The 19,026-nt window shown below is 41.2% G+C and overlaps 1 protein-coding gene across 10 annotated transcripts in view; it reads right to left on the reverse strand.

Annotated features, from left to right (window-relative positions):
* MARCHF3 (membrane associated ring-CH-type finger 3) overlaps positions 1-19,026 on the reverse strand; it is a 77,146-nt gene that overhangs the window by 55,390 nt on the left and 2,730 nt on the right. The window lies entirely within an intron of this gene.

Genomic DNA, 19,026 nt, shown 5'->3' on the forward strand with positions numbered 1-19,026 from the left:
CAGTGGTTAAAAAGAAAATTAATTCACACTGAAGGTGGAGCTTTTAATTATTCATATACATATTGCTACTTTTTTTATGAACAAGTACTGGACTAGAGCCACCATTGATATTTCTCTGTGTAATCCCTTATGTGAAAAGCAAGTATAACACATTTAGCACTTGTCAGAGTGATTACAAAAATGCAGGCAGTCTGTGAATTAAGTGTCATACTTTTATTCAGAGGCACTTTTTTCAATTCCATGTATCTGCTTTTAGCCTGTTTTCTTAAATTAGGTCAGACTGCTTTGTATAAATAAAATACGATAATCCACAGATGCTAAATGCTTAAATGTGAACATAGAAATATTGTGATTAGCTTCTCAAACTCTGACAAAATCTGTCAGTGTGTTTCTTCAATAAATATTTTTAGTATTAAAAATAACAAAAAGATTTTACTATATGCTCCCTTTGATCCACATTCCTATCCTACTGATTTTTGGACAACAGCAAGGTGATGGAGACATGGAGAAGAACAGAAGATAGTACTTAAAGGAGCAATATTTTTTTCTCCCAAGGTTGCGAGTGATGCCATTTTACCAAAAAAAAAAAAAAAAGAGTATTTGAAAGGAGTCTGGAAAAAAAAAAATTTCCAAAACCTCTCTTCCCTTACAAAAGCAGAACAGACCTAAGATCATGGAGCAGATTCAGGTTCAGATCATATCTAAGACACAGGCAGTACTAAGGTCCAAGACCTTGCTTTGGGCCTTTCCTGATTTTTTTTAATTTCAGCATATGTGCTGAGAAACTCAGCTATTGCTGTAAATGTCAGTGAAGTACTGCTTGAGAAATGCTGTAAATTTTACCTGTAAGAAAAGTGAACAAACCAAGATTGCATTAGTTGTGGTCTGGCACAGCTTCACTTTGGCTGTTTCTTCTGGATGGAGTGCAGGGTTTGGAGAGCTGCCAGTAGTACTGATAAAGTGAACCAAAAAATAAATGTAACACACAGGGGAAGAAAATAATTATTTTGCCAAGAAAATGCTGTTGGCAATAGCACAGCATCCTCACGTACACTTTTAAACACCCTTCTATGCTTGCATAACACTTTAAGTATCTTTAATATGGAATAAATTTGTCTTTCTTAAATAACAAAAATTAACAACTGACAGCTACTTCCATTATTGCTTTTTCCATATTCATTAGTGCTGTCTTACGCTCCTTGTTAAATACATTCCCCAGAGTGGCAAATATGCCTAACAGTGTGCAGGCTTCTTACACCAAGCTAACAGAACTCTCCTTAGATTTTTCTGTGTACTAACAACAGTTCAGAATTGATTTATAGCTTCTGCCAGTGGTGTTTTATTCATGTCATGTGGAATACAGAGAAGCACGTACTTAACTTCCCGTGAAAACACTTACAGTTACAGAAAAACTGTTTGCTCAGCATATGAGAGGAGCACTGGTTCCTCATCCAGCACCTACAGTGTAATGAAATGGCTCTATTTCTGCTACTGAGCCAGAACAGTCAGTACAAGCACATGACTATTTTTACCTCTGCATATGGTGCAAGGCTAATCACTCCACCTTTGTCTCTTTACAGATCTACTATAAACTTCCAGTCAGAGATCCATAATGAGATGTAACCAAACACCATCACGTGCATGCTATTGCTTATTTACAGTTCTAAAGTCTAGAATTTATAAGTGTTATTCTTGTTCCTGTAAATAACTCTAAACAACTGAAGACCCCTTCCAAATAGTATTCTTATCTCCCTTTTGGTAATCTGTCACATACTTCAACAATTTCTGCTGAATGACCATTAGCCAAGCTGCATCAGGGTGGAGTAGTACCCAAAATACTTTTGGTCACAACTGCTAGAGCAGGGAAGCTGTTTGCTTCTGATAAAATCCAGTTATGGATCTGCGGACCTTTCCAGACTTAGGAGTAGAAATATAAGTACAATGTCTGCTTCATTTAATGTGGTCATGGGTCCAGGCTGCCCTCCACAGAGAATTCACTATTATGTATGTAAAATTCCAGCCATCTGTAGTAGTTCTGTTCATGGTAACAACAGGTAAGACTGTGTCATCACACAGTAGGGATTTGGTCAGCTAGGGAGGAAGCCTATAGATAAAGCCTACACTACTGGAGATCCTGCTCTCGTGCCATCTGCACTGGAGTATGCATCATGACTGTGATTCAAGACAAGAGCAGAGGTATATAAGGTTGAGATTCAGGAATCAGTTCACTACTTAAAAAGTAACATTTTACAAGTTTATATTCAAGACGCAGTAAGAAAACAACTGGCCTTGAAAATATGCCAAATATTGCAGCAATCTTCATTTGCTCGCTGCAACGGGATCATGAATTTAATAGCCTGTCCATCTGGAGGTCAACTTGCACATGTGCCAGGAGGAAATAATTCAACCTACAAACCAAAAGCCTAACCCTCCCACATATGGATTCAGTGTATGCTCATGACAGCCTCAGAGAATATCACTGCTTCCTTACCTGCAGCATTCCTCCCTTCAAGTAAAAAAGCCTAAATATCTAACCATAGTTCTGGAATGTACCAGCAGTTCAGGGTAGAAGTAGCGTACCAAGCAGCTGTCCAGGAACATGTCCCGCTTGACAAAAAGCAGGTCTGTCAGGAGACCTTTCCTTTATCTATAGGCTTCCTCCCTAGCTGACCAAATCCCTACTGTGTGATGACACAGTCTTACCTGTTGTTACCATGAACAGACCTACTACAGATGGCTGGAATTTTACATACATAATAGTGAATTCTCTGTGGAGGGCAGCCTGGACCCATGACTACATTAAATGAAGCAGACATTGTACTTATATTTCTACTCCCAAGTCTGGAAAGGTCCGCAGATCCATAACTGGATTTTATCAGAAGCAAACAGCTATAGAGGACATTTTTTTCCCCAATGGATAATGAAATAAATTCTACTTACTGCACTGCTTCTGATAGAAAGAGACACTAGCCTACACTACAAAAAAGATTTACTCATTAGCCTTGAAATGTTCCAGAGTAGGTTTCCATCTTGACAGTTTGTTCTCATGGAGTGTGAGCATTAAACCCAAAAAACACATCAACACATTTTGTGGGCATCACGAGTTCTTACAGAGCCAGACGGTTAGCATCAGCCATCTTGGATATTCACCGTCAGATTCTCCTCAGCATTCAAAGACTTTTTGTCTCATTTTAGCTAAACAACAGAGACAAGTGACAAGCCCTTCCAACTTGCATTTAATAATTTTTGGGGGTGTAACTGAACAGCCTTTGTATACTGCTACAAAGCTTTCCTTAGGAGAGTCCAAGACTTTAAGACCACAGTGCTATCCCCCAGTTATTTATCGTATATGCAGTTTACTTCACTGGTGAGTGCTGTGTTCATCTGAAGAACCTCTTTGTCAGCATGAAAAATGCAGTGTGAAGGCTCTGCAGACAGCTTTCAGTTCAAGTGCTCGCCTAGCCAACGCGAAGTACTGGAGTTAGAAGTTGAGTGATGCTGGTAGCAACTGATGCTGAGAAGCCCTGAGGGGTGTGTACAAGGAGACCACCCAGGACAGAAGAGGAAGATAGAGGAAAGCAGCAGGGAAGGCAGGTAACAAAGCAAGGCAGATACACAGAGAAAAGAAATACAATGCAATAGTAATCAACCAGTAGTAACTCATCAATTATGAAAGCTAACCAGAATTCAGGAAAAATAAAAAAATAAAAAAGAAAACCTTTTTCTGGAAGGGAGAATACACTTGCAAGACTGCAAAAATAAAACACTATTCTGCCCTCATTAATGACCTTTTCAAACTCCTTTCTGAAGTGAAGCTTTGATCATAATAATTTTACTAAACATAAAAGACTGAAACAGCCTTGAAGAAGAATGAACTGTGCATGCAAACCTACCACGCCTTTCTAGCAAAGGATATCAGTACTAAAACATTACTCAAATCATAATTTTAAGGAAGTCATTTTCATTTAACAAATAATAGAACCGAGGTGGAAAGAAGCACTGTCTGGCTCTCTCCTGCTTGCACACAGACTGAATGGCAGTGGTAGGAACAGGAAGCCCTGGCTGCCAAGTTTCTCCTTTTTAACTGCTACGCTGAATTTGCCTCCGGAAGCTACATCGCCACAGCAGCAATATTCAGCACAAATGAAGTGTAAAAGTCAGTTAGTTTATACAGTAGCAGGGGTCTGTCAATTTACCAGGATGATTTGGCATCATCACTCTCACTGGCTGCACCTCAGATTAACACGTACCACAGACACATCCTCCACTGTGCTCTGAGCACCATAACCAAACGTCAGCACAGGATCCCATCAAGATCAGTTGTGAAACAAATATTACACAGTCAGATCCAAAGCGTCTCTAGATAGGACCTCGCTTTCCATCTGAAATTTTACTGAGCACGGTCATGTTCACTGCTGCTAAGCTTCAACTCCAGTTGCTATGCCAGCCTACCTGTATATGCTTCCTCGGATTCCTTTCGGGATGAAACCACATGTGAAGCGCTTTTCCACAAGGAAGTTTCAGTTTCAGAACTGAAAGAGGCTAGAGAAAGAAAAGTATCCACTGCCACACTTTATGCATTTGGAAGAAAATTGCAAAGGCTTAGATTCAGTCCAGGCAATTTCCTTTCTCACAGAGAGAGGAAGGATGAGAGGGCTGAGAATATTTATATACCCCAGGTAAGAGAAGAAATGCCTACCTTCTGCTGTTTCTCACAACACGTCTACAAACCCACAAGTAAAAGTGGGGAAGATCAGAGAGCGTAAGAATGTTAACTTTTCCTTAAAGAACAGGGCAGTTTTGTTCACTGGATCTCTTCTTATACTAATTAACAATTTTCTGAAAGACTTTTTCTGATCAAGATTTGCTGTCCCACTTTAAAAGTCCTCATTGTCTCTGGTGCTAGGCTCTGATGGCTGCTCCAACATGACACAAAGAAATGAACAGACAGGAAATGGGAGGAGTTTCAGGTTTTGCTTAATAGACCATCTGGATCAAACAACACACAAAACTGCTCACTCGATGAGGTGGGATATATTGGTCTATTTATATTGTAACTTGCAGCTGCTGTGACAGTAAATTCAACATTATCTGTAACTCTGGCTACACACTGGTCTTTACATAGGTGCAAGGATGCTGCAGAAAAGGCTTGTTGCTGAAATTATCACAGAATTTTTTGGCTCTGTTGCAAACTGCCTACATAAGATAAAAGAGCACAATCCTCTGACTGGTTTACAAATACCCAGAAAACCCTTGATCTCTGCTTGATGACACTTGGTTACCCTCTGACGAAGGCACAGCTCTAGAAGTTGTCTGGGATTCACAGTTCAAACGAAAGTCAAGGGATACTACAAATATTTTTTAGCGTTACACCTATGACTGAGAAATATATTAAATCCTAAGTCCAGTACTAACATTTTGTTCATAAAGTGTAAATTAGAGGAAAATAAGGAAAGTTATTTAGGTAAAGATGCTCACATCTAGATAATTCTCCTTTTATAGTGCTACAGTGATTATTTACAAGATCAGGCTGTTGCTTAATTAAAATGGACTGCCAGCTCTAATTATATTTAGCTAATGTTGAAAACTACTGGACAACTGGTTGGGGACAGCTCTTCCAAGTGGAAATCACAGAAACACAGAAGGGTTGAGGTTGGAAGGGACTGCTGGAGGCCATCTTGTCCATCCTCCCTGCTCCAGCAGGAATATATAAACTATTTGCAATTACCCTTCATGCGTCATTATCAATTAGCAAGTTTCCTTGTAAGCATTGTGGCAGGCATTTATCTTCCAGAAAGTTCTGAAGGAGGAGAGACAAGAACTTCTGAAGACAAAGTCATGAACAGCTTCCCACATACGGGAGCACAAATGAAAACACAGACATTATTACAAGGGACTCAGTCAAATGATGTAATGAGGCAGGCCTGAATGGTCCAACAGATTATAGGAGTGGCTATCACATACTACAGAAGACAGATATCAAGGAGATAAAGTTATGGGGACTTTGAAGAGGATTTTAATTTAGTTCTGTGGAGGCATCAAAAGAGGAGGTGACAAATCTGTGTCAAGGACTGCTGTGGCCATTGGGAAGAACAAGATTAGAGCTACAGTTAATTGTATGCAGGACAGGGTCAGAAAGAAAATTAACAGCCATGGATAACACAGAAGAAGAATTAAAAACACTGTTCTTGGTATGCAGTACAACCGAGCAGGAGATTATGAATCTTGGTTACAAGTCCGACAAGCCACACTAGAGAACAAGGAGAAGGAAAAAAACCAGCCAAACTCACATACAAGGGAAAATATAAGCAGTCTAATTTTTTGTGCTAAAGTTTTTGGAGACCCTCATTCAGACAGCCTCAGAGGGATGGTGTAATAACAGAGACAGATATGCTAAGAAACGAGAGAAAGGTTTAATCATTATTCATTAGTGACAAATGCAGAGGTCATCTAAAATAAGATGGTGGAGGGCAAAGGATGTGACCACAAAGGACTCAAAAGAAGACTGTGTCTGCAGAGCAAGGCAGAACTGCTCTACCCTGAGCTCTGCAGTTGTAGTCTCCGTGCACACACCAGCGCATCCTGATGGTGAAACAAGTATGACCCATAGTCCAGACACACTGGCCACTCACCTGAAGCATCTCTAGGTGCTCACTGCAGTACCCCTCCTGCCTGCAGACACGGTTTTCTTTCAAAGGAAACCAGGTCTGTCCTTGAGTGCTAACAAATATACAGAACCAAGGGAAAAAGAAAGATGATAGTCTGTTAAAACACAAGACACTGGGATGTCCAGAGAGGACCCAGCAGACTCACAGCAACGTGATGATGAAGATAAATACCATTCAATGAAGCATGAAGGACCAAAGGGTAAGAGTTGCCTAGAAAATGCATTTAAGACCTTGGTGTAAAATCGAGTGATTTCCATTAGGCTTTGGTGACACCAGTGTCAGAAAACCAAGTTTGGGGACTCCTTCCATGTGATTTAATCAAACTGTTATCTCTTGGTTTAATATATTCTTAAAGGAAAAAGCGCACAAGGCTTCAACTTCTAAGTCGTCCCTTATCTGAAGAAGCAGAGCTGGTTTTCCTACTTTGCCATCTTCATCTACTGTGGCACAAATTTTTCAGCATGAAATGCCTCTGGCTAACAATAGCAACTCTATTTTTAGGACTGGGGACAATGTCAAATGCTTTAGGAGGTCAAAACAACCAAAATTCCTAAGGCAAAATTTCCCACTGAAAAACTGAGGAAAAATGGAGGCAATGACGTAGCTTAAAGAGATCCCTAACGCAGCACAAGCCAACAATCCAATCAGTCTCTCTTGCACTGCAACCTCCTATTAGACACTTGAGATAAGATTTTTGCCTTCTGAGCAAATTCATAATAAGGAAATAAAAAAATTAGTTAATTAAATAGTCACAGTTACTCAAAATTGTTGCATCATTTGTAAACAATAACTGTGACTGCAGTATAGACAAAAGCCAGAAATTAGTTATTCCTCATTAGGAAATGCATATTTACACTATATAGGACAGCATTCAAATTAACTCATCTATTTAACTACTTGTCATCCATCAGTTCACTGAACAGGAACAGGTTTTCGCTTGTGTGTACTGGTAGCACATTTTTCCAAGGATGACTGCCGGGAGTTGCCAAGGCCAACAAGACCCTAGACTGTGCTGGATCGCAGGACAGGACTCAAAAAATCCTCATGTGCTTCCTATCCCCCAGGTAATGACTTTCATGTCTGCATTCAAAGAGGAATGATTAGCCTTCTACCTTACCCAAATTAAATGATCATCCATATCGCTTTCTGTCCTGTTAAGAAAAAATCGTCAGCAAAGAGAGTAGCATACTTCTGCAAGACCAATCCTATTACCTGCCCAATGCTTCTTTTCTCAATTCCTTTGCACAGCATTGTGATCGGCTGACCCTGCACAGCAGACAAGCTCCATACAGTTTCACTCACTCCCTACACCACGCGCTCCCAGCAGGATAGGAGAGAGTACATGACCAAAAGCAAGAAAACTCATGGCTAACCATAAAGACAGTTTAACAGGTGAAGGAAAGAAGTGGAAAAAATTATGCAAAGACAGTCACTCACCACTTCCCACAGGTAGATGGATGCCCAGCAATGGCCACCTTGGAGGACAACACCCCTCGTCCATCCTCCCCTACACCAGGTTTTATTGTTTGGCATGACACTATACGCTATGGAAAATCCTTTTAGCCAGCTCAAGTCAGTGATCCCCCCAAAACCTATGACCTACTCACTGAGGGGGCAGGGGGAGGGAAAGAGAGTGAAAGCCTTGGCAACGCTGTTTTAGCCACAAACCAAAACTCAGCACCTTACAAGCTGCTATGAAGAAAGGTATCTCCATCCCAGCCAGATGAGTACAAACATGAAAAGCAGCACAAGGTACTATACAACCCCACTGCAGCTGGCTGGCCAGGCACAGATGTGCTTACAGTAGCCCCATCTCAGTCAGGATGACTTTGTCCAGAGAGCAGTGCTGTGTTGCAGACTGCAGAGGTGCAAAGCGGTGACAGTCCATACACAAGTTTCATGGGCAGAGAACCATCAACCTGCTTCCTGTTTTCTCCAAGAGAAGCCTGATTACTAGAGACATGCAGCCAAATCCCATTGCTGCTCAGCGACCTGTACCAGTATCTTGCACAAGACTGGTTGCTGTCAGACCTCAAACTCCCTCTAACTGTCCTAAAACAAATCTGGTTTAGGAGGGAGAGAATTCCAGGTCACACCTCTAGACCTGACAAAGATTATGGATCTGAAACTTAAGTAAAGGGTCACATGTCATTGAAAGCTCCCTGACAAGAAAAATGTCCCCTGAATGCTCCTTTCAAAAGGCCATGAAGAGATGGATTTGAATCCTGTTGCCTAAACTTAAAAATGTTTAATCCAGAGAACTGTATGTGAAAATCTGAGCCTAGACGTTTCTGCACATGACTGCAGCAGCCATCTGCACAGTGTACTCTGTATTTATAAGTTTAGGTTATTTCTGCTCAGGATTCCAAGTGAATGAATACTTGCTTCATAACAGATTCATATTCAGTCATCGCTGCATGACTCTATCTACTCATCCAAATAACCCCAGGCTTTTTGTGCATGTATTCAACTGCTTAATCTAGCATGAGGGGATAGTTCCTATCAGTAACCAAAGCCAGGTCTCAGTCTGGCACCAGCAAATGCACTCTTGTGAGCAGATGCGATGCAGAAAACCTTTCTGTTCTGCTCCAAAATTCTGCATAAGTTAATATCAAGCTTGCCTTTTTATTTTTTTTTTTTTCTTTTAAGAGCTACAGTTTTCAAAGATAAACTGGCTTGGGGTTTTCTCCCTTCCTATCAAAGCTGAAGGTTCTCCTATAGAACTGGTTGAGGATTCACATGGATCTGTGAAAGCATGTCTCTTGCCTCTCCCTCTTCTGGCTCACAGGTCAATTTGTAATCCATTATGGCAATTCAATATAAAAGTATTTTTAGCAAGGATTTCCATTTAAGAGATTCACACATCTTTAAGAAAAAAATAGATGAGTAGTCATGGGATTCTCTGATTAAACAGTGAGCAAACAAAACACTGATAAATTATTTATAGACATCATGTTTAACTTAAAACACATGAGCCATATGTTTGTGGTGGGCAATAAAAGACTAACAGCTAAGATCAGCTAAGTAAAACAGTATGTCAGGCAACCTGGGAATTTAAGTAGAAGTAGTTAAGAAGTTTTACTCAATTAGAGGTAAGTATTTTTTCCCTTGATATCATACTCTATACTTTTCATGAGTACATTAAATTAAAAAGTATTCCTAGCAAGGACACAGAATTATTTCAGATGATAATGCTATGCATGTCAAGTGTCTTCACTTCCACGCATTAACTAATCCCTTCTAAATGTATTCTCAGATAGGAATACTACTTCACAAGGAAACGGAGGGAGAGATTAGAAGACTTAAAATCAGAGAAGGTCCAACGAAGATTCTGCTGTAGAGAGTTAGTCAGCTGCAAACCTATGCAACCCTTACTTTTTCTCACCCTGGAACTGAGCTGTCTGGACAGACGGAGAATGACCAAAAAAAAAAAAAAGTTCTTCCTAAAGCTGTCCCTAAAGTTCTTCCTAAACTGAGAAATTTGGCCCATGCAGTCTTCCAGATATGCACAATGGACAATAGCAAGAGTAGCAAGAGTGGCAAGATGCACTGGTTCGGCTTCTAAAAGCTGTGATGTCTCCCATTTCATGCTACACTACTGAGTAATATCCTTGTTCAATTTTTACATGTGGTTTTCAAAGCTTAAGTTGAAATTTGAAAATTGCTGAAATTTGAAAACCGCATTTTAAATATTCTCTACTTCTTGGCCAGAAACCCACTATGACTAATGTCAGCAAAATCTTCCTCTGAGATACTGGAAGTGCTCTTGTAATTTGCTTTTGTATCATTGAAGCTTTGGGGATATAAATGATGCTCAATAATCATATCGCTTCTTATGTCCACTGCTTGCAGTTTTTTAAAAACACATCATGAACTATCTCTGCCATTATGAAAAGTCTTATAGGATGAGAGAGGAAAATAACTCTTCTGTTACACAGTTTCTCAAAAGCAGGAAAAAAAACATACAAAAAAGACAATTTCTTCAACTTATTATTCAAATTTTTAGCCTGGCTTACATAGAAACCAATTAGTTTTAATCTCCATTCAATTTTATGCAATGTCTTCACAAGAGTTCTTTGCACAAAGCTAAGACTCAAGTAAGCGCAGTGTAAAGACAATGAGAATTCTGCTAATATTCCGTTATCCTCGCAGAGACAGCAAAATAACAATTTTCATGTGTTTTTGATAAAAAGTATTATGGGCACAATGTTCAAAAACATCTTAAAATTGCTTCTTGGGTTTACATTAGCCATGGTTGCACAAAAGAAAACTTCTTTGCAGTACAAACAAAAAGAATCAATCCAAAGGGGCAGAAGCACAAAGAAAAGGAACAGTTACAATCCTGGAAAGCAAAAATGAACAGATCAAAACATTATTTTAATTAATCACTGGTATTAAAAGACTGCATTAAATGCTAATACATTTTATCAGAGATATCTGAAAAACTGTAGTTTAGAAATCTCCCTCCCCTTCTTTTAAATACTTGGTTGAATGCAAATTAGCTTTCTGAAGACTTGCTGAAGTTATATTGATTACTTATCTGGTGAAGCCTACTCAAAATTTGTGGGGTTTGTGCCAGCTTTCATCCACAGACCCTAAGTGAGCTTAGAAAGGTCTACTTCACTATGAATAAGTAACAGTACTGTACACTCCATGTCACTGTTGCCAGTGCACAAATGCCTTCCCAAAACTCTGCCCTCCCAAACCTTCAAAACAACGCAGAAATATATGCAGTACCCCTGTTTAAATGTATTTCAGAAACTCTAGGGCCACTTCTGCTATAAAGCAGCTGCCTTTGCAGATCACAAAAGGGCTTTCAAAGCACATCATGCACTCACAGAAAAGTGCAGGCCAAGCTCTGGCTCCAGCAGAGGAGACTCACTCATGTCATTTCAGCTACCTGTGTGTAACTATCAAGGATTCCTTCTAATTGCAACTGCTTCTGCTACACTTTTTCTACGAGTCCCTGCTGTTTCCCACCCCCACAGGCTGCGAAGTGAAAACGCCCTCCCATCAAATTTCACAGGGCTATCTTAACCAGATGCAGAAACGCAGACATGTACACAAAGGCTGAAGACATCTTCAGAAAAAAATCTTTTTCTTACCAGTGCTCCAGTATCTGTCTTTTCTAACAAAACTCATAAGGAAATAGCATTTTAAAACTGTTTACATAATACATTTATGTCTGGAAATTCTCATCAGAAACCTATAAAAATACAATCAAGTTCTAATACCCTTTGGTTAAACTGGGTCTGATGTGATAGCAGGATACAAAACAAACCACGGCAAGCAAGCAATTTTCCCTACGCAATACATGAAGTGTGTGTGGTTGAGACAATCTCCTCTAACTCTTCCTCCCATGTTCAGTCTTCCCAGAATTACGACTTTAATGAAGAAGGGGACGTTCTTTAATCTACTCTGACAGACATGGTAAGAACTGCATTCAATAATTTTGGCAGCATACTCAAGAACCTGGGGAGAAGTGAAAATATTCCACTTGTCAAGATCTGGAAAAACAGACTTGCTATTCTCTGTCACAAAAAATCATTTCAGTCTGCTAGGTATTGTTGAACAAAAGGGTAAAAAATTAAATTCGCATGCCTAGAAGAACAATGTTCCCAGAAGAATAATTTCCATTTGAAAAAAATAGTTTTAGTTTGTTAGAATGGAGATATTCTTAAAATTAATACAGATACCGTATGCTGATAGCTTCAATGTTCAGGCCTGAATATGATTTTACCAAAAAACAGAAGAACATTACAAATGAGCCAGAAGACTTACAGACACCCATGTATATTACCACATGGCAGCTATCAGGGACAGATTTTTTCATAACCTCCATTTATGGAAGTACTGAATTTAAAGGCAGATAAACTGCAGACACTTTTGCCACTGCTTCTTTCAAGTATGCCTTGTTTTCCCTGGTTACAAACTTTTGGCTATAATTGATTTTATAAATAGACCCCTTATCCTTTCTGCTTATGTTGAGATATAATGATATCAAGCACCATATTTCACCAGCAGGAATAAGTCTGATATTGTTAATGATTATCTGTGGTATAAGGAAATCAGACTGAGTGACAACCAGAGGAAAAAGTTGGTTGTTCAGGAAACAAGCATTCTAGTAATCAGCACTTCTCAGAACAAAACATAACAAATTCATTGCTGTTAGATGGGTATTTGTTACAACACCAATATATCAAATAACAGTTACACGATTGTGGTCTGGTAAAAAAAAAAAAAAAACAAACACCTTATAAGAATCTGGCTGGCAGCAGTGAACCAACAATAAAGAGAGTGAAATGACCTGAGAAAAAGGGCTATAACAGAACAACTTGTATGCACTGGGACAGGGCCCAGAAAAATGTCTCAGGCCGCCCTATGGCTTTGTCCAGTCTTGCTGTCCCAGATGCAGAAACACACCATCTTGTGTGCCTGGGCAGGGAAACCCTCTCCAAATACTTTGATAGCTTTTGTGACAGCTGTAAAACTCTCTACACATTTCAACGTTGTATCCACATGCACACATTGTTGGGCATGCCATGGATCTTGTTTTACAGATCTGAGATGTGAAAATAACATTTTCGGTTACAGTTAAAAGGGCCACTTCTCCATCCTATGGCCAGGTCTGTCTTTTGCTTCATGCCTTTACTGTATGTTTCATTAGACCAGCCAGATGTGACAACACATGTTGGCAGGGTTAAGAGGGTTTCATGCTCTCCGAAGGGTAAATGCCAACACCTTGCAACCGTAGGCAGGTCTTCACCAGCATATGCCAACCTGCTTGTCGCACTGGTGCTGCTGGAGCCTAGAAAAGCTCCAGCTGGGGGTCGGCATTGGATACCACAGCAGGGACGATGCCAAAGGATGGTATGTTTACACAAGCTTTTGCGTGCAAAGAGGAACTTCCATATATTTAATGCTCCCAGCCAAGCTAGAACTATATGACTGTTTTTTGGCACATGGGCAAACATGAGGCAATTACTCTAACGCAGCTTAGAGTAGAGGCTCTTACTTGCAAAAAACTCCTTAAATGTAACATGGGGACCCATTAGATGGCGCTGGGTTGTGTGCTAACACAGCTATACAACTTCTGAAATGAAGCTGGCTTCTCTCCACAACTCTGGGCATGAGGAGAGTGAGCAGACACCTGCATGCACCTGAGCATGTGTCCACACCCACTAGTCTTACAGGCACCCTGGACTTACAGAACACTTTAAGCAAGATGTGGTTTTCATCAGCACATAAAAACTATTTCCACTCCTATTTAGATAACGCCTGACTGGCCTGAGGAGTAATTCAGGAATTCCTGTATTACACCACAGTTGCTTCCAACCTAACCCAGAGCCTAAGCTTATTCGACTTCATTAAACAGCTGCTGCTCAAAGAGCTGAGTGACCTCTACATAGAAGCTATGAGGCTCTCACCTCTCAGTCTTGCTTTCTGTAGATAGTTGGAAATGGCAAGGCTCGTTAAGCTTCAGCAGCCAAAATAAAGGCATAAATTTTTGAGATAAAAGTATTAATAGTGTTTCTTCCTTGAGGCCTACCAAGGCCTCAGTCCTCATTCCTGATTAATCGGGCTGGAACCAAGGCAGCATCATTCAGCGATCATTGAGAATGAATCACCAGCTACCCCTAGAGGACAAAACAACTCACTTCTAGGCACTTTTGAGACCACCCACCTGTTTCTGGCATGACCTCCTTAATTAGCACGAAGAGCGAACTGAGGGAGGAGATGAGCTGCTCCCTCCTATCTCGCATGCAAATGGACTACAGGATAAAAACTCCTCACTCAGGACACCAGATGTGTGCATGGCATTATTGAAGATCCACCACACCCACCACTAAAAGAGCTACAGAGATCATCACTGGATCGACAGACCCTTGGAGTGGTGAAATCTTACCTGTCTTCTGATACCTCAATCTATCTCTCTTTTCTCTCTCTCTCTCCTTCTAACTTTATTCTGGGCACTCAAGGGTAATATCATTTTGAGTTTTGTTGCTGAAATATTTTTAAGTTTTAGATATAAACTTTTGCCAAGCCACTATTGACTGTAATTCCACCAAGTTTTAAGTAAATTTGTGATTTAATTGAACCTCTCAAGTAATTGTCATTACTCCTGGTTCCTGCACAGAGTATTCAAAAGTTAACACTGCCCTCACCACACTAAGTGGAACAGGACAGAGCCCTGGCCCATTTCTCCGGATGAGCTCATTTGACAAGGCTCCTTCCCACTTTTAAGGGGCCAGCTTGCTTCTTGCAAGCAATGCTGTGAGCCCTCTCACCTCTGCGAAGCTTCAAGTACAGCTCCACTGCTCAACAGAAGAAAGGTTTCCTTCTAGGCGGCCGTGGTGGAGGTGTCCTGGAGCAGGAGGATGTCTGAAGGTTCCCTTGCTCACAGGGAGAGGAGACAAACTCAGAGCACGAAGATGAAGTTTGGCATACCTTCCCATTCAAATTCCCACAAAGCTTCAGGACTGGCTCCATCACAGCAAGACAAGGAAGTTTGTGCGGAACAATTAAGGAACAGTCCTAGTCTGCTCTTGTGGTACCAGTACTTTACACCAGTCACTCCATCAGCTTATAACCTGTGTATGTTTCCCTACAACAGGTGAAGATGTTCTCTTTGTAGGCAGCTCAGGAGGCCCATTTCCCATGCCCAGCAGACCACCTCTCTTGCAAAGTAGAAAGGACATCAGTCAGTTCATGATGCTCAGCCCCAAACTGTTAAACCAGGGCAATAAGGTCTCCCCTCAGCTTCCTTTTCTCCAGGCTAAACAGCCCCGGTTACCTCATCCGCTCCTCATAAGACTTGTGCTCCAGACCCCTCAGCAGCTTTGTTGACCTTCTCTGAACTCGCTACAGCACCTCAATATCTTTCCTGTAGTGGGGGGCCCAAAACTGAACACAGGATTGAAGGTGGGGCCTCACCAGTGTCAAGGACAGGGGGATGATCACTTCCTTAGTCCTGCTGGCCACACTATTCCTGATACAAGCCAGGATGCTGTTGGTCTTTTTGGCCACCTGGGCACACTGATGTCTCATGTTCAGCCACCTGTCAACCACCAGCCTCAGGTCTTCTTCCACCAGGCAGCTTTCCAGCCACTCTTCCCCGAGCCTGTAGCATTGCATGGGGTTGTTGTGACCCAAGTGCAGGACCCAGCACTTGGCCTTGTTGAACCTCATACAATCGGCCTCAGCCCAATGATCCAGTCAGTCCAGATCCCTCTGTATGGCCTTCCTAAACTCCAGCAGATCTACACTCCCACCCAACTTAGTGTCATCTGCAAACTTACTAAGGGTGCACTCGATTATCTCATCCAGATAACTGGTAAAGATATTAAACAGAACTGGCCTCAATACTGAGCCCTGGGGAACACCACTCATGACCAGCCTCCAACTGGATTTGAATCCATTCACCACAACTCTTTGGGCCCAGCCATTCAGCCAGTTCTTTATCCAGCGAAGAGTACACCCGTCCAAGCCATGAGCTGCCAGATTCTCCAGGAGAATGCCGTGGGAAACAGTGTCAAAGGCTTTACGAAAGTCTAGGCAGGCAACAGAAGATCATTGAAACCCTTGTCCTGAATTGTTTAGAGTATACAGGCTGAAACTGAGCGGAGAAAAGTAAAACACAAAAGTGGAATGATGACGTTGGCAAATACACTGTTCTACCACCTATATTTTAGAAGGAGAAGGCTAGCAAGGAAAGAAAAAGCACAAGGTAAGTACCCACGAAATGGAAAGCTAGGAAAGTGCAAGAGCTCAAGGTAGAAAAAAAGGTGAAGACAAGAAGTGTGGAAGGATGTTAGAGTGCCAAGGCTGGGGATGTAGACATGCTCCAGGTCAGAAACTGACATGCCTGAGACAGATCTAACATGTGTTTTGTTACAATTAGTGTTGTGTGTATATTATCATTTTAAATTCCATCTCAAAATGCTGTTCCTCAGATTTTTCAATGGGAACAAACAAGGCCTGGTAAAACTACTTTGAATGAATGAGCCTTATGTCAAAAACTGAGGGTTTTGAACATGAAGTCCGCCCACAGGATACCACATCCTTATGTTGGAATAAATTTACTGAGGCATTTTGTCTTTGGTCTTAATCTGAATCTAAGCATTTAGTTTCTGTGAGCCATCAATCCCTGAGTATCTCTGAGATCCCAGTGGCCCATGGGAGAGACAGCCCTGCTCAGGAGCTCTACCGGGAGGGGATACCAAAGGCATCCAGGAGACAAGGAGCACCCTGTTGGGCTGAGACAGATTCATGCTGGGATTAGTGGTGATGTCAAACATGAAGTTTGGAAACTAAACATTTCACCTTAGAAATGCCAAAACAAAATGTTCTGATACTTCCAAATGGAATTTTTTAAAATTTCCCACTAAAGACTTCCATCCCATTTCAGGATGGAAGCAAGTACCAAGATGCCAGAATTTCTAACACAACAAGAATCCCCACTTGGAGAGTTTACTCAGGAGAGATATGGCAGAGTTGCACTAGTCTTCAGGAAAAAACAGGTCCTTCCTCTCTCTCCCTCCCTCCTACTCCGTCAAACCTCCAACAAAACCACAGCAACTTAGACTCATCAAGCCAACAAGAATTTTACATTAAATGATTGCCCTCAGCCAGCCTGGGCCATTCAGTTCAATTAAGTCAAAGGGACTGCTAGCAGGCTTAAAAACAGGCATGTGTTTAAGAGCTTTGCTGGCCTTGTTGCTGCAGTGAAAAAAAAAAAGAAAGTTGGAGAGGCATCAATCTGGAATTGAAAATACCATCAATATATCCAAGACACAAAATATAATAGGAATTAATAATTAATTCTGGTCTACAGTGCCTTGCATGAAGCTTAACTGAGACCAAAGTAAGAGATACTAGCTCTTTTTCCCTTCATGTTATTTTGTATTCATGTGAAAACACATTCAGTAATCAGAAGAAACAAGGATATCACACATTGTGCTGTGGAAAGGCGTGTATCTTAATAAGGGAACCGAGGAATAACTACAGCACAGCACTGAGTGGACTGACGCAGCGAGGATCATATATGGGCAAGGCAACGATTCCTTCAAAACTGTTCTACTTTGTATTATCACTTCAGTGATTTTCAGTATTTTGATTTTGTGACAAGCCTTTCTGCACAGTGACATTAATATTTTTCCTCCCTTTAAGACTGTGGCTGCAAGCAGCAGCAGTATTTCTTCCTGCCAGCTTCCAGAAAGAAGACACATCCCTAAGCAGTGGAAATCTGCTGTGCCTACCTTTGCAACACTCTCACATGCTTTTCCTCAGTCTATAATCTATGTTCTATTTTAAATTAAGAATGCCCACAATGGCTCTTCTGGGCTTGCCCTAGCTAGCTGGAGTCATCTTGAGAGTAATATGTCATTCAATCAATGACGGTCTGACGATGAACCCATTCAGAAGGTTGGCAAAAGCAACCCCTTTAAAATTTGTATCAAGGGATCTGGAGAAAAAAATAATTGCAAATAACAAGTTATGCAGATGGTAGCTGTGTTTTCAAATGTAGATGAAGTTTCTAATACTATGCACATCTCTGAAAAGAGTTTGTATCTGCTGCAGAGAAGGAACAAGTAATCATCTATACAAATTCAGGAAGGTGTTGGAAGAGAGAGAGCAGACATACATCGATTTTCCTTTCAGATAAACTGCATATTTCAGCAGCAACATGAGAGATTTCCTCTCTTCCCCACTGTCTTTGTTGCTTTGTCTTTCTCTCCTACTTCTCCTTCTGATGTTCTCCAATGCAACCCTGCAGGTTGTGTACAGACACGTTACAACTAGTACTACAAGAGTCCGCTGTGGCACCAGAAACAGTGTAGGCATGTTAATACAGAAGATAAACTAGCTCATGTGAAGACCACGGCAAAAGCGCAGCCAGTACCCAAGCTTGCCCATCTCTACCTAGTGCTGCAGGCAGAGGTTTAGCAAAGCAGGACTAATTTTTTTCTCTCCCTGATGTCCTAATTCATCTACATGCCACACTGGCCCGCAGCTGTTATGAAGAGCAACTGCGCAAGCTAGAAAATTTTCTCCCTGATTTCCCCCTTACTTTCCATGTTTTCTCCTCCTGTCTCTCACACAGTCAGGGCTGCACCCCACAACAGCATGCCACCAGGCTGTGACATTTGTTTGGCGGGACTCTGCCAGAAGGCCACGTTACATAGCTGCTGTTACCTCTGTAATCTTCAACCACATATGAAACATTTGAAGCTAATCTAACTCCAGTGGTGTCAAAGAAGGTTGCAAAATAAACAGTGTTCCTCTCTACTGTCCAGCAACTCCAGACAGACAGACTAGTCTCAGTCAGGGTCCTGAAGGACAGCATCCACAGTATCTG

The sequence above is a fragment of the Caloenas nicobarica genome, chromosome Z (genome assembly GCF_036013445.1).
Source record: "Caloenas nicobarica isolate bCalNic1 chromosome Z, bCalNic1.hap1, whole genome shotgun sequence".
NCBI classification, from domain to species: domain Eukaryota; kingdom Metazoa; phylum Chordata; class Aves; order Columbiformes; family Columbidae; genus Caloenas; species Caloenas nicobarica.